The following is a 12657-nucleotide window of genomic DNA, read 5'->3' as shown; positions in this document are numbered from 1 at the left end:
TCCGGCGTTCGGTTCTTCTTCAATGTGGCCATTTCGTCGGGATATGTTTCTTCTTGCACCGCTTGATATATTCTTGCCTCCGCCAGCTGTAGATACTCGCGAGTTGACTCCTTCGAATCTTTTCTTCGCCGGCTGCGGTATCTGAATATCCCAGAGCTCTTATTAGTCGTTCAAATTTTTAGAAGCGTTCAAACTGAATCAAACTGTTGTATGATGGTGATGAACCAATCTCAGTTCCTCACAAGTCTCTATTTCTCGTAGCCTCTGCTGCGGCCATCGGTCTTCTTCCTCGTACAGGAACTCTGTACGTGAAGCGTGCAGCTTCGTCGTATACTACCTCCATCTTCCATTTTGGCGCTTCGTCTGCGACATTCTTCCTTGTAGGAACCCACCTTCAGCAACGGTGGATTCATGAGAACTTCACTAATTCAGAAGCCCACGTAAGGCTTGTAACGTCGGTGATCTGAGCGTATCCACGATGAGACGGTAGTGGTGTCCGCCCAGAACACTCGTCGGAGAATCTTCAGCTCGTGATTTTCAGCTATCGATTACGCTAAACGAGTTCCGATCGCTGCAGCTTATAGCTCAAGTCGTGGAATCGATAGAGCTTCTACTGGAGCAACTTTACTCTTCGACGAAACCAGAGCACACCGCACTTGTTCTCGATCAATTGCCCGAAAATCCACAAAAATATGGAGTTCCATGGTGCCCAAACTATCCTGGGAAGTAGCAAAGTGGGATAGTTATTTCTATCAGATGAGACGAAGCTTTCGTACACCGCTGCCATCGAACGTAGTTGGTTGCAGAAATGGCGTCGTCCCATCCAGTGCCACTTTTCCAGATTTCTTGGATAATTATTTTCCCGTAGATCACTAGCATCGTTTTCAACCCCAGAGGGTCGAACACGCTCAAGACTACTCGGAGGATTTGATGTATCGTTGGAACTGTCATCTCTTCGAGTAGGCCTCGTAACTCATCGCGCAGTACCAATGAAAACCTGAATGCATCCTCGTCGGGAATCCAGGATATTCCCAACAGACGCTCGCTTTCATTACCCTTATCCAGAGTGAATGTTCTCACTGATTCTCCCAATCCGTTCCCAATTTGGTTAACTCCCTTTGTCTTATTCCAAAGCCAATTCCGGATCTGGAATCCGACTCTTCCATGGACCAGCTTCACGTCGTTGGCAACGGCGATAGCTTCGTTGATGGTATCAAAGCTGTCGAGTTAGTCGTCGTCATAATGGCTGCGGATGATTGCATGCGCCGCCCTTGGGTACGTCTTCTCGTGCTCCTTTGCATTTTGACGAATTGTTCTTGACGTTCAGTTCTTGACGAATTGTGAAATACACGGGGAACAAGCGGAGCTGAATATCGCCACGTCCACGTACGTAAGCGTCAACGGGATGGTCTTTCCAGAGAAATCTTTGCGAGTGTCGTTCAGCGCCACGGATCAACACCTGATGAAACATCTCTTTAATGTCACCACTAATCGCCACCTTTCGTTGGTGGAAACGACTAAGAACATCAGGAAGAGATGTGAGGAGATGTGGCCCTTTGAGGCCTTCTCCGATTTCGCTGCTGTATCCCAGATGCGACTGGTTTCTTTGACTTTCGCTGGTTTCTTTGGGCCCTCCACAAAACCTAAGGGAAGCTCCAGCTGACCACTATTCTTTCTCCGTGATGATATTGGCATAGTTCTTCAGTTGCTGTCTCATGTTCTCGTAGACTTTAGGCTTACCCGTCAAGATTTTTCAAAATTACGATCCAATATTAGTTATGGCTTCATCTCAATAACATTTTTTCCCAACTCACCAATTTTATTCATATGGCATTCGAATCAGTCTGAATGAGAGTCAATTTCATATGTAATACATATGTGTAATACTGCTTTCCCATGTTCAATCTAAGACGTGAAGATGCGAAAGTTTACGTCATCGGCTAGCTTTACGATAAATTAATAACACTGTTTATCTTTTTCCTACTAAAGCACAGTGAAAGCGAATTTTCACGTGGATACCATCAACATCGTCAGATTCATAGTAACTATGCCAACCAGTGATACTAAAGCTATGATTATGATTCAAAATCTTATATATAAACAAGGTTTATCCCACGTACGTAACTCATCATCACAAGAGAACGGCTGATCAGATTTGAGTCGTCTACATATCGCTGTGTCTCCACTCAAATTTGGAAGAATATTGAAAAAAGGGAAATTCGAAAAAATGGGCTACGCATATGTACTGCAGTGAAAAGTGAAATAGAAAAAAAAATATTACGCATTGGCTCTACAACGATAAGTTCGTCCGATTGGAGCTAGTTTCTTCAATTGGAATTAATTTTGACCACATTTTTACTCATGTTTCGCCATTTTGTAAATAATAATGAATTTTCAGGTGGAAAACGAAAATAAATCGTCGTGAAATTCGAGTAAAGATTGTACGATTTGAACTGCCTTTATTTTGTTGTATCCCTTTCTGGCCGTAGATCAATGTAACGGTGAGAAATTTTTTTTTTGTAAAAATGAAAAATTCGGAAAAAATGAATTACCATATTTACCAACAGTAATGAACAATTTGAAACTGCTTTGGATCTTAGTAATCTGATAGAGTTAATTGATTCACGCCACTGTAGATGTCGGAATTGTAAAATTCATTCGATTCTAGCAGTGACAAACGCCAATTAAAAGATTGATCAATTAATTGTTCTGGAATTGAAACCACGAACGTTCAATTAACAATTTTGGGCGGGACAAAGTTCGTTGGGTCAGCTAGTTGAACTTATAAATTGGACACCCTTCGTCCACTGCATACACATCGATTGCAGCTCGCCATTGGCATTCAGTTTCTTCGCCAAATCTTTATCCACCAGAGTGAGTCATCTAAGAACGCGTACGTGTTCACTTGAACATTTTCGCCATGAAGTGTAACCGAAATCAAACGAAATAATGTGGAGCCATTCCGTAAAACCGACACCCCCCGATTTTCGACGTAGGACTACGTCTTACATTAAGGGTGCCAAATCAGAAAACAGGTAACGTTTTTATGAAATAAAGTTAATGTTAATAGCTATTTTTGCTGCGAACGGATTTTAACGATTTGCATACCAAACGAATCGGAAATTCCCTAAGATTTGTTTGATATGCTATACATTACAATCTCATAGTCTGTATATGGTTTAAATTGATGAAAATTAGAAGCATTCCCATTTCCCCATACATTTGCTCTGTGCATTTGTGTGCTTTCCCGAACAGAGCTGTCAATAACGAGCAACTTATGCAGTCGCTAGAAACAACGAAGGAGGATAGCGAAAAGAGAATATTTACGAAGTAAGTAAGCTGTCGCTAGCGTATAAGTATTGCATCTCCTCTGGTGTTTGAGTCATTCTTCGTCGAAACTGACCGCCAAGCTGATGCTATCAGTAGCAAGCGTAATCGCACGAGCAGAAGTTCTCCTACTCATCTAGCTTCCTTTAGGATAGGAAAAAGGATCAGAACTGATGCTTCTGTTGACACGACGGATCTGATCAACGCAAATCGAATTTCTCCAAACCTACCATCTGGTAGTGCAACACCTGGCCAACCTCAATCTGATGGCTCCAACTCAATGCACAAGAGACTCTCTCATTCAGCTCCAGTATTATTTTCATCATGTGCAGTAAATACCACAACTGGAACCCGGAATAACAACTCAGCGCTGCCAATTTTGTCTACTGTCAATGGTAAGACTCCTACTAGTATATGTCCGGCCGTCGCCAGACAAGATACTACACCACTGATATGTGATTCAATTATGCAGACATCACCTGTATCAACGCCCCCGCCAATTGTTACCACCCACGTGAGAGACAAGAGACCAGCCAAAGACGATCGACATGAACGTACCGTTGTTATTTTGTCAGCGTCATCACAGCCTCGACACATTTCTAACCATCATCCAGTGGCGTCAACGAGCTCAACTGTTCCTGTCATCACCACACTATCCAAACCAAGACGTCAGCATACCGTTTCAAATAATCTCCACCCTATAGCTCAATAGTGATTTATCTAAGGGTGGGTTTAGACTAGTGATATATTCATGTGAAGAAATATGATGAGATTTATAGAAATCGCATCAACCTTTTACACTAGCGTGAACTTCTATAATGAATATATTCATATTTTCGGTGAATTTATTCACCTAAAGTAGAACTGCATCCAACTTTAGTGATTTCTCACCAGTGAGAAATTCACAAGCGTTTACATATGTTGAATTTATTCAAGTTATATATACCTCGGATAAGTGTATCATATTAATCTCACCCGTTTACACCTATTTTCACGTGAATAAATCCATCTATAGCTATAGATCTCCCTAATGTAAACCCGCCATAACTGTATTTCGAATAGTGTGAATACCGCACCCTAGACCAACCCTCCGCTGCTGTCCATGGCTCCACCAGCAAAACGCGCTAATTGGTTCTATGTCTCCCGTTTTCTACCTCACGAAACGTGCGAGAACATAATATCATATGTTTCTGGCAGATGCAATTGCGACCCATCCTTCGTAAGGTGTCACAAATTAATACGCCAGAATAGAGAAGACAGTAGACCGATAACCTTCCTGTCATTCAAATTGAATGTGCCGGAATCAGTTGAAAGCATTATATGTTCCAACAATTTTTGGCCAGCTGGTGTTTCGATCACTCCTTTTTTAGATCGATCACTGGTACGAGCACTTCGCAACCCCACGACTCCCCTAATACAACAACCATTCAGAGTCCACGGTCAGCAATACCAGCAATTTCCGAACGGTTCTCCTGTTCGACTGCAACCAGCGAACAACGCCTTAGAAGTGCAACGCGTGGCAGCTCTACCTCAAAGGATCCCTCCCCCACTGCAATACAGGAGTGCACCAAAATACAATACGTCAACAAAGGTGCGAACCTCTCTCGTGTAGACAACCAATTTTTAATTTATTATCAGAATTTTGGTGGCATCAACACAACTATTGCTAACTATTATATAGCATGTTCCGATGCTTCTTATGATGTGTTCGCATTCACAGAAACGTGGCTCAACAATAACACATTGTCTCAGCAAATTTTTGAATCGGCATATACGGTATACCGCCTAGATCGATCCATTGAGAATAGCAGCAAACTTACTGGTGGTGGAGTTCTGTTGGCAGTTAGCTCGAAATTGAAATCACGCGAAATATTCCCTCCAGATGGGCGATCAGTTGAGCAAATCTGGGCAGCTTACATTCCTCCTGATCGTACCAATGATTCCGCGGTTATGAATCAACTTATTTCTACACTTCACTGGATAACACAACGAATGGAATTGGACGACAGCATCATCTTGCTGGGTGATTTTAACATGCCTGGTATCGCTTGGAGTTCCAGCGCATCGAAATATCTATATTTAGATATTTCGATTTCATCTGTTAATCCATTGATTGAACGCCTGATAGATTGCTTTAGCACTGCTGGAATATGTCAAATGAATGGTATCCTCAACGACAATAACCGTATTCTTGACCTATGTTTCGCAAGTTCAGAGATAGTTCACAACATAGCTGTCATTAAAGCACCTTCTCCTTTGGTGAAACAATGTCGTCATCATCCTCCACTTTTGATCTCTGTGACCGTTACACCACCACCAACAAAGCCAACTTTGCGTCAATTAATCGTTTCTTTCTTAGCATCGATTGGGACGAAATTTTGAATGACCATGCCATAGACAAAGCCACATCATCCTTGAACAATGTATTGCTTTACGCGATCGAACAGTTTGTTCCCAAAAAGGTGAATAGTAAACCACCCCACCCACCATGGTTAAATCACAATCTAAAACGCCTGAGAACAAAAAAAAAAGATCAAACCTACGGAAATTTGCTAAATATCGCTGTGACTTGTGGAGAAACCGGTATTCAGTTGCGAACAAAAATTATAAAAATTTGAACAAAATCCTGTGTAACGCCTATAAAAATCGCATTCAGTCAAGCTTGCGTGCGAATCCAAGAGGTTTCTGGAGACATATTGACAGTCAGAGAAAAGAGATTGGTTTGCCTACCGTAATGATGCGCGACAACGATGTTGCTGATACCAAAGAAGGTATCTGTGAGCTGTTTCGGAGTTTAGCGGAGTTTTTGTTGACGAAAAACTCAATAGCCATCAAATTTCTTCAACTATTAGCAACGTTCCCAGCCTGTCGTCTGTTGGTAATAATCCGTCAATAAATGCCGTTATTGTACACGATGCCTGCAAAAAATTAAGGATTTCTTCAAATGCTGGACCTGACGGTATCCCTTCTATTATTTTGAAGAAGTGCTCAAGCAACCTCTCGACACCGTTGAGCATCTTGTTCCGCCGTTCCATCCTCTGTGGTACTTTTCCAAATGTGTGGAAGAAGTCATTCGTGTTCCCGGTATTCAAGAAGGGTTGCAAGAAGAACGTCAGGAATTACAGAGGAATTGCCTGCCTATGCGCTATCTCCAAACTATTTGAGATAATTATTTTGGATTACATTTCCCATGCTTGCAACAGCTACATTGCAGATGAACAACATGGATTCATGTCTAAGAGATCAACGACTACAAATCTCGTTATGTATACTTCGTACATTGTCCGCTCTCTAGAATCTCGAAATCAAATTGATGCGGTGTACACAGATTTTTCTGCAGCATTTGATTTAATCAACCACGACATTGCAATAGCTAAGCTCCATCGTCTTGGATTCAACGGTTCTTTTTTGAAGTGGCTTCATTCATACCTCACTGATCGCGAAATGTCAGTGAAATTAGGAGACACTATATCTACGTCTTTTCGCGTAACATCAGGTGTCCCTCAAGGCAGTCACCTGGGTCCATACATATTTCTGTTGTACCTTAACGATGTAAATTTTAGCCTCAAGTGTCTGAAACTTTCATATGCGGATGACTTTAAATTGTTCCTCCCAGTGAACTGCATCGAAGAAGCTGAGTTTTTACAACAGCAATTAGACATATTCGCCCAATGGTGTGTAACCAACAGGATGTTTTTAAACCCTTCAAAATGTTCAGTCATTTCATTCTCACGCAAGCGTTCGTCAAAAAGCTTCGGATATAAGCTGCATGGTGTTTTACTTGACCGTGTCAACACAATCAAAGACCTCGGGATTATGTTGGATTGTAAATTAACCTTTCGAGACCATATATCCTACATCGTATCTAAAGCGTCTAAAACTCTTGGTTTTCTCTTCCGCGTCACAAAGGACTTCAAGGACGTACACTGCATTAAGGCTCTCTATTGCTCATTGGTACGCTCGATCCTTGAATATGCATGCGTGGTTTGGTCACCGTATTACCAGAATAATGTTCAGCGAATTGAGTCGATACAGCGAAAATTCGTTCGTTTCGCCTTGCGCAATTTACCGTGGAATGATCCAATAAACCTACCTAGATACGAGGATCGCTGCAAATTGATTGGACTGGACTCATTAGCTTCACGCAGGAACGTTGCCAAGGCCCTATTTACCTCCGACTTGATTTTGTCGAACATCGATTGTCCTGAGCTCCTTCGGTTGATTAATTTCAACATAAATCGCCGTAATTTACGATCTCAGAACTATTTATACATCCCATCAACCCGAACAAATTACGGGCATAATGAACCTATATCTAGCATGTGCCGCGTATTTAACCGTTGTAGTGTCTGTTTCGATTTCCATCTGTCTCGTTCGTCCCTCAAAAAAATGTATTCTATTGCTCTTAATTAACTTGATTAGTTACAGTAGTATATATTTACATAGTTGTAGTTTGTAGTGGTAGTATTATAAGTAGTAGTAGTAGTTATGAAGCATTAGGGCATCCATGTATAGCCTGTTGTCTTTGTAAAATAAAAATAAAAATAAAAAATTAAATAAAATTCTCAGAATCTTTCTGTGCCCGAAAGAACAGGTCGCTTATTCTGCTCGTTTTGTGTTGTATGTTTCCCCTCGAGCTGTGAACGCTAGCGAATATTTCACTTGAAGTTTATCGCTGGGTGCACACCCAGCGATAAACTTCAAGTGAAATATTCGCTGTTAGACGCGTGTTTGATGCTTGTTGAATGGCGATGCCCGGAAGATGCCTCTCGTCAAATACTCAGTCCAATGCGTGCATTGATATAAAGAAACAAATTGCGACATATGACCAATTAGTGTATTGTTCTCGCAAAGGCAAGAAAGAATCGTTGCTTCTCGAAATGATTCTACAAAACCACGCAAGCCATTAAACCTTTTCAGGGCCCCGGAACTTTTTGCTAAAGAGTTATTCATGAACTTTCGACGTATTCGCAAATAATATCCGAAATGATAAACCAACAAAATAAAAAAAAAGATTGCGTAGTCCTACGTCCTAAGCGGTAGTGTCTCGGATACAACCCCTCGATTTTTTTCAGTTAGAAGTATTTTTTTTGAAATCAGGAACCAGGGCCTTCTTCTTTCGCGATGTTTGCTCTTCTGATGTTCCACTCAGAAAAAGCAACTACAGGCAAACCTTTTTTTGTGCGGGGGATAGGGACCGTACAAAAAAAATCGTGCGAAACTTCTCCAGTAGCTTTAGAAAGTCGTGTTCGGTACACAGTTTGAAAAAAAAACTTTTTTGTGCGGTAGATACCACATAAAAAGTTTCCCCCAATAATATAACTCAAATCCACGCCGTTCATCGTTCGATTTCCTTTTGTTTCCCTGCTTTGCGATGGGACAGTTTGCCTTTTCGGTTGCACGTGGCTGTGTTGTGCCTTTGATTGCATGTCGAAACATGTTTCTAACAGCTACAAGTTATTCGCAACTTGGAGCATTTCATGGAAGGATGGGAATCATTTGAGAAGTGAATAATTTAGACGCAAATGTGCTTTTTTCGCACTGAAATGCATATAAATCCTCGAAAAAAAAAAACTAAATTGACGAGAATTTCGTCAAATATGCTTCTTTTCATATACTGCACAAAAAACAATCGCACAAAAAAACCACACAAGAACAAAAAAAACCGCACAAAAAAAATCGCACAAAATAAAACCGCATAAAACGGGTTTTCCTGTACATGAACTGAATAAATGTACACAGAAAACCTGGCTAGTTTAAGACACTTTTTCTATCATTAATATTAACTTATTAATTGAAATTCTAATCGAATTTTATACAGTAGTGAACACAAATCTTCAAAAATTATTTTTTTTCAAAATTGATTTGATACTCGATTGATTCTGCTCTTGTTTGGTTGCCATTTTGAGTACTGTCGAGCAAACATCAACATCAGAATGAAGACACGTTACACGCACAAGCCAACATAATTAGTGTATTCATGTTTTTTTAGTGCATATTCAAAATAAATACGTCAAATTTATGTTAACCGAATTTTATTCGTTCCACCCCTTTTTAATGGTAGCGGTATTGCTATATTTCACCTTGTTCTGTTCTCCTTCGCTCCTTTTAATATCACGTTGTACTTTGGTTGGGAGCGAACGTTCACGGACCACTCATTCGACTCAATTCAGCTCAATATAAGTAGTATCGATATTTTTTCAAACTCATTTATTTATTTACTTCAATTCTATGCAGAATACTTCATGAGCTGAAAAATAAATTTAACATAACGTAATATTACGTTATACGACAGTTTAATCATGTGTATTTTTTCCAACGTTCAACTCGTAGACAACTTCCATTCTGACTCATCAACTTAGAGAATATCCAAAGGCATTTTGAAGAAGTAGGTGTGTTGAGAAGGGGTTCTCAAGTGGCTGCCGCTGTGACATAAGATTATAAATTGGGTTTCTGGTGCTGCCGGTGTTTGGCAGCTGAAAGATGAAGAATGATTTATAAATGAAGCAGCTATCATAATAAATGGATATATATCCGACTGAGCTCAACGGCGGTACGTTAATAAAGATAAATGATTGGAATTGATTTTCGTATTATTCTTTTCACAAAGTTACTAGAGTGTATTAGTCAGGCAACAATCCCGAGAATAGCCACTGCTTTTGACACATGGCAAACGAGTCAAGCAATATATTCAGTAGAAAGTTCGAGTTTCAACAGGGACTGAAACTGAAAATTTAAAACAACTTTTGAGAACATGTAAACAACCAGCATTGTATTGTGACCAGCAATTTAAAATAGAACCGAAACCATTAGTGTGTTCCAGATTGCGGTTCGAATGTCACCGAAATCAACTCCGAGCAGAGGCGGCCTTTCTAGGTGATATGGCGTTTGATAAAATAATTAATCTCACTCCGCTCTGACGTATGAAGATGTATTAATGTCTGCTCAGCGGTGCTCTCGATGCTGGGTGCCCCATCCATTCCAACTGGCAATCTATTCGGAACGGTCGCCCCTCGGCACAAATTGACGCGAGTAAAATAAATTAGCTACTCTATTATGTTAGTCATTGCTGCGCTGAGTGCTAAGCTGCACTGTTGGGAATTTTTATCACGATGGGATGTAATTTATCACAATGATGGTTGACTAACTGTGCGAAGTGTCGGTGTGGTCACGAGAAATAAAAAAAGAAAAAAAAGATACACTCTCTCGAGGGGGAAAGTCGAAACGTCGTGCTGCTAGCAGAAATCAATGGTTCTGAGCTCCCATGAATTGCATTTGTACAAATTGATTGGTTTTGGGAACAATGGTAGTGAATGTCCGAGAATCTAGGCTAGTTTTGAGTTGAAATAAAAATCTCGTTCATATTAGCAATCGATTACAATTTTAATAATATACTGAAATATGTAATGAATATTGTAGTAGAGCTTCCAAACCCACTTCAACCGATTGACGTCGATCTTGACCACATCATTCAATTCCAAATTAATGAACAAAAGTAGATACTTGTGATGAACTCTTGGCGGAAGAAACAGTAAAGGTGTTAACAGCAATTTTCAAGTCAAGTAAAAGAGCAATTTCATGTCAATGGCGCTGTTCAAAACTTTCAGGTATGGGCTTCCGTGATACGAGTCGGCCGCAAAAGAAATGCCGTTGAGCGTGACTTGCACTCTTTTCATCTGCTTCTACATTCAGCAGTTGATTAAATCCCCACTTTCATTTTGAGTGAGGATTGATGGGTTCGTGGAGTGAGCAGGAGGTGTACCACAAAGAAGAAAAAGAAAAACAGATATCATCCTATTAGATAGCACCACGGGGTTCAGCTTACAAACTTTTGTTGATTCAACACTCACTTTTGGGTACGCGAGAGCGTCTGAAAATGACACTCGAAAAATGAAAATGATTAATGAGTTCATGCTCGACTATGAAAGAAAATAGCTTTTTCCTCTTCTTTCTGCTGCTCATTTTTCATTTTCACCTCATCGGCTGATTTGATGTCGAACCAATAATGTAACAGGGGAAGCGGCTCAGATCGAGTATACGAGTGGTAATAGGAACAAATTCAATCGTAATATAGAAGTACAGGTCGGAGTCGATTATATACAAATTCGATTATACTACATGAGCTGAAATGTCCCGGGATTTTTAATGAGAACAATCGTTGTTTGGGCAAACCTGTATCTCATAGTTTCATAGTTTCCTTCGAGGGCAATACACTTGGTATAGCCCAAAAGGTCGTGCAAAATGTATCCCACTCGATCTTTTGAAATGCCCAAGGCCTCAGCTAACTCGCGTAACTTTCCTTTACAATCGTTCAAAACGAGTTATACGATTTTTGGATTCGTAGCCTCTTTTGGCCTTCCAGAGCGAGGTGCATCTGCGGTGCTTGTACGGTCCATTTTAAATTCACTAAACTACCGATAAACTGTTGTTCTTGATGGAGCAGAAGTGGAATAACGTTTCGTCATCCACTGCATTGATTGTTCAGAAGTTTTTCCCATCAAAAAACAATGTTTGATCAAAATATGATATGCCTCATCTTTCCATTTTCTATACGAATGCTCTAGGAGTGACACTTAAACAACTGTAGTTTATAGGTTTTTATATTGGAGTGTTGTCTTCGACGATTACGACAATAAAGGGTGTGTCACATCAAATTGCATCACGGAAAAAACGCTGTAGAAATTCGCCAAGTAGACCGATCCTTTTGAAAATTTTAGACAGTAAAATAAAAACTATTAAACAACTTTTGGCATTTTCCATTTTCCATACTTCGAGCCCAAGCCCGTATGCTCGTACCTTCTTCTTTACCCCGTCCATAAGGTTCTGTACAACGTCAGGTTGTAGTTTTTTTTTAACAGAAATCCATTTTCTCTTGAAGTCCGCCTCCGATTTGACAACTTTTGGGTTCTTCCGGAGGGCCTGCTTCATAATCGCCCTATATTTCTCTATTGGGCGAAGCTCCGGCGCGTTGGGCGGGTTCATTTCCTTTGACACGAAGGTGACCCCGTTGGCTTCGTACCACTCCAACACGTCCTTTGAATAGTGGCACGAAGCGAGATCCGGCCAGAAGATGGTCGGGCCCTCGTGCTGCTTCAATAGTGGTAGTAAGCGCTTCTGTAGGCACTCCTTAAGGTAAACCTGCCCGTTTACCGTGCCGGTCATCACGAAGGGGGCGCTCCGCTTTCCGCAAGAGCAGATCGCTTGCCACACCATGTACTTTTTGGCAAACTTGGATAGTTTCTGTATGCGAATCTCCTCCGGAACGCTGAATTTGTCCTCTGCGGAGAAGAACAACAGGCCCGGCAGCTGACGAAAGTCCGCTTTGACGTA

The 12657-nt window shown here is 40.8% G+C and overlaps 1 protein-coding gene across 1 annotated transcript in view; it reads left to right on the top strand.

Moving 5' to 3' along the window:
* LOC129774954 (uncharacterized) overlaps nt 1–7811 on the top strand; it is a 92120-nt gene extending 84309 nt beyond the window's left edge. Inside the window, exon 2 of the mRNA XM_055779068.1 lies at nt 7237–7811. The gene's annotated coding sequence lies outside the window, so the exon portion shown is untranslated. The remainder of the gene's footprint in view (nt 1–7236) is intronic.
* The last annotated feature ends 4846 nt before the right edge of the window (nt 7812–12657 follow it).

The sequence above is a fragment of the Toxorhynchites rutilus genome, chromosome 3 (assembly GCF_029784135.1).
Source record: "Toxorhynchites rutilus septentrionalis strain SRP chromosome 3, ASM2978413v1, whole genome shotgun sequence".
Classification (NCBI taxonomy): Eukaryota; Metazoa; Arthropoda; class Insecta; order Diptera; family Culicidae; genus Toxorhynchites; species Toxorhynchites rutilus.
The sequence above is the reverse complement of the archived record's forward strand: the minus strand, read 5'-3'. Positions and strand labels throughout refer to the sequence as shown.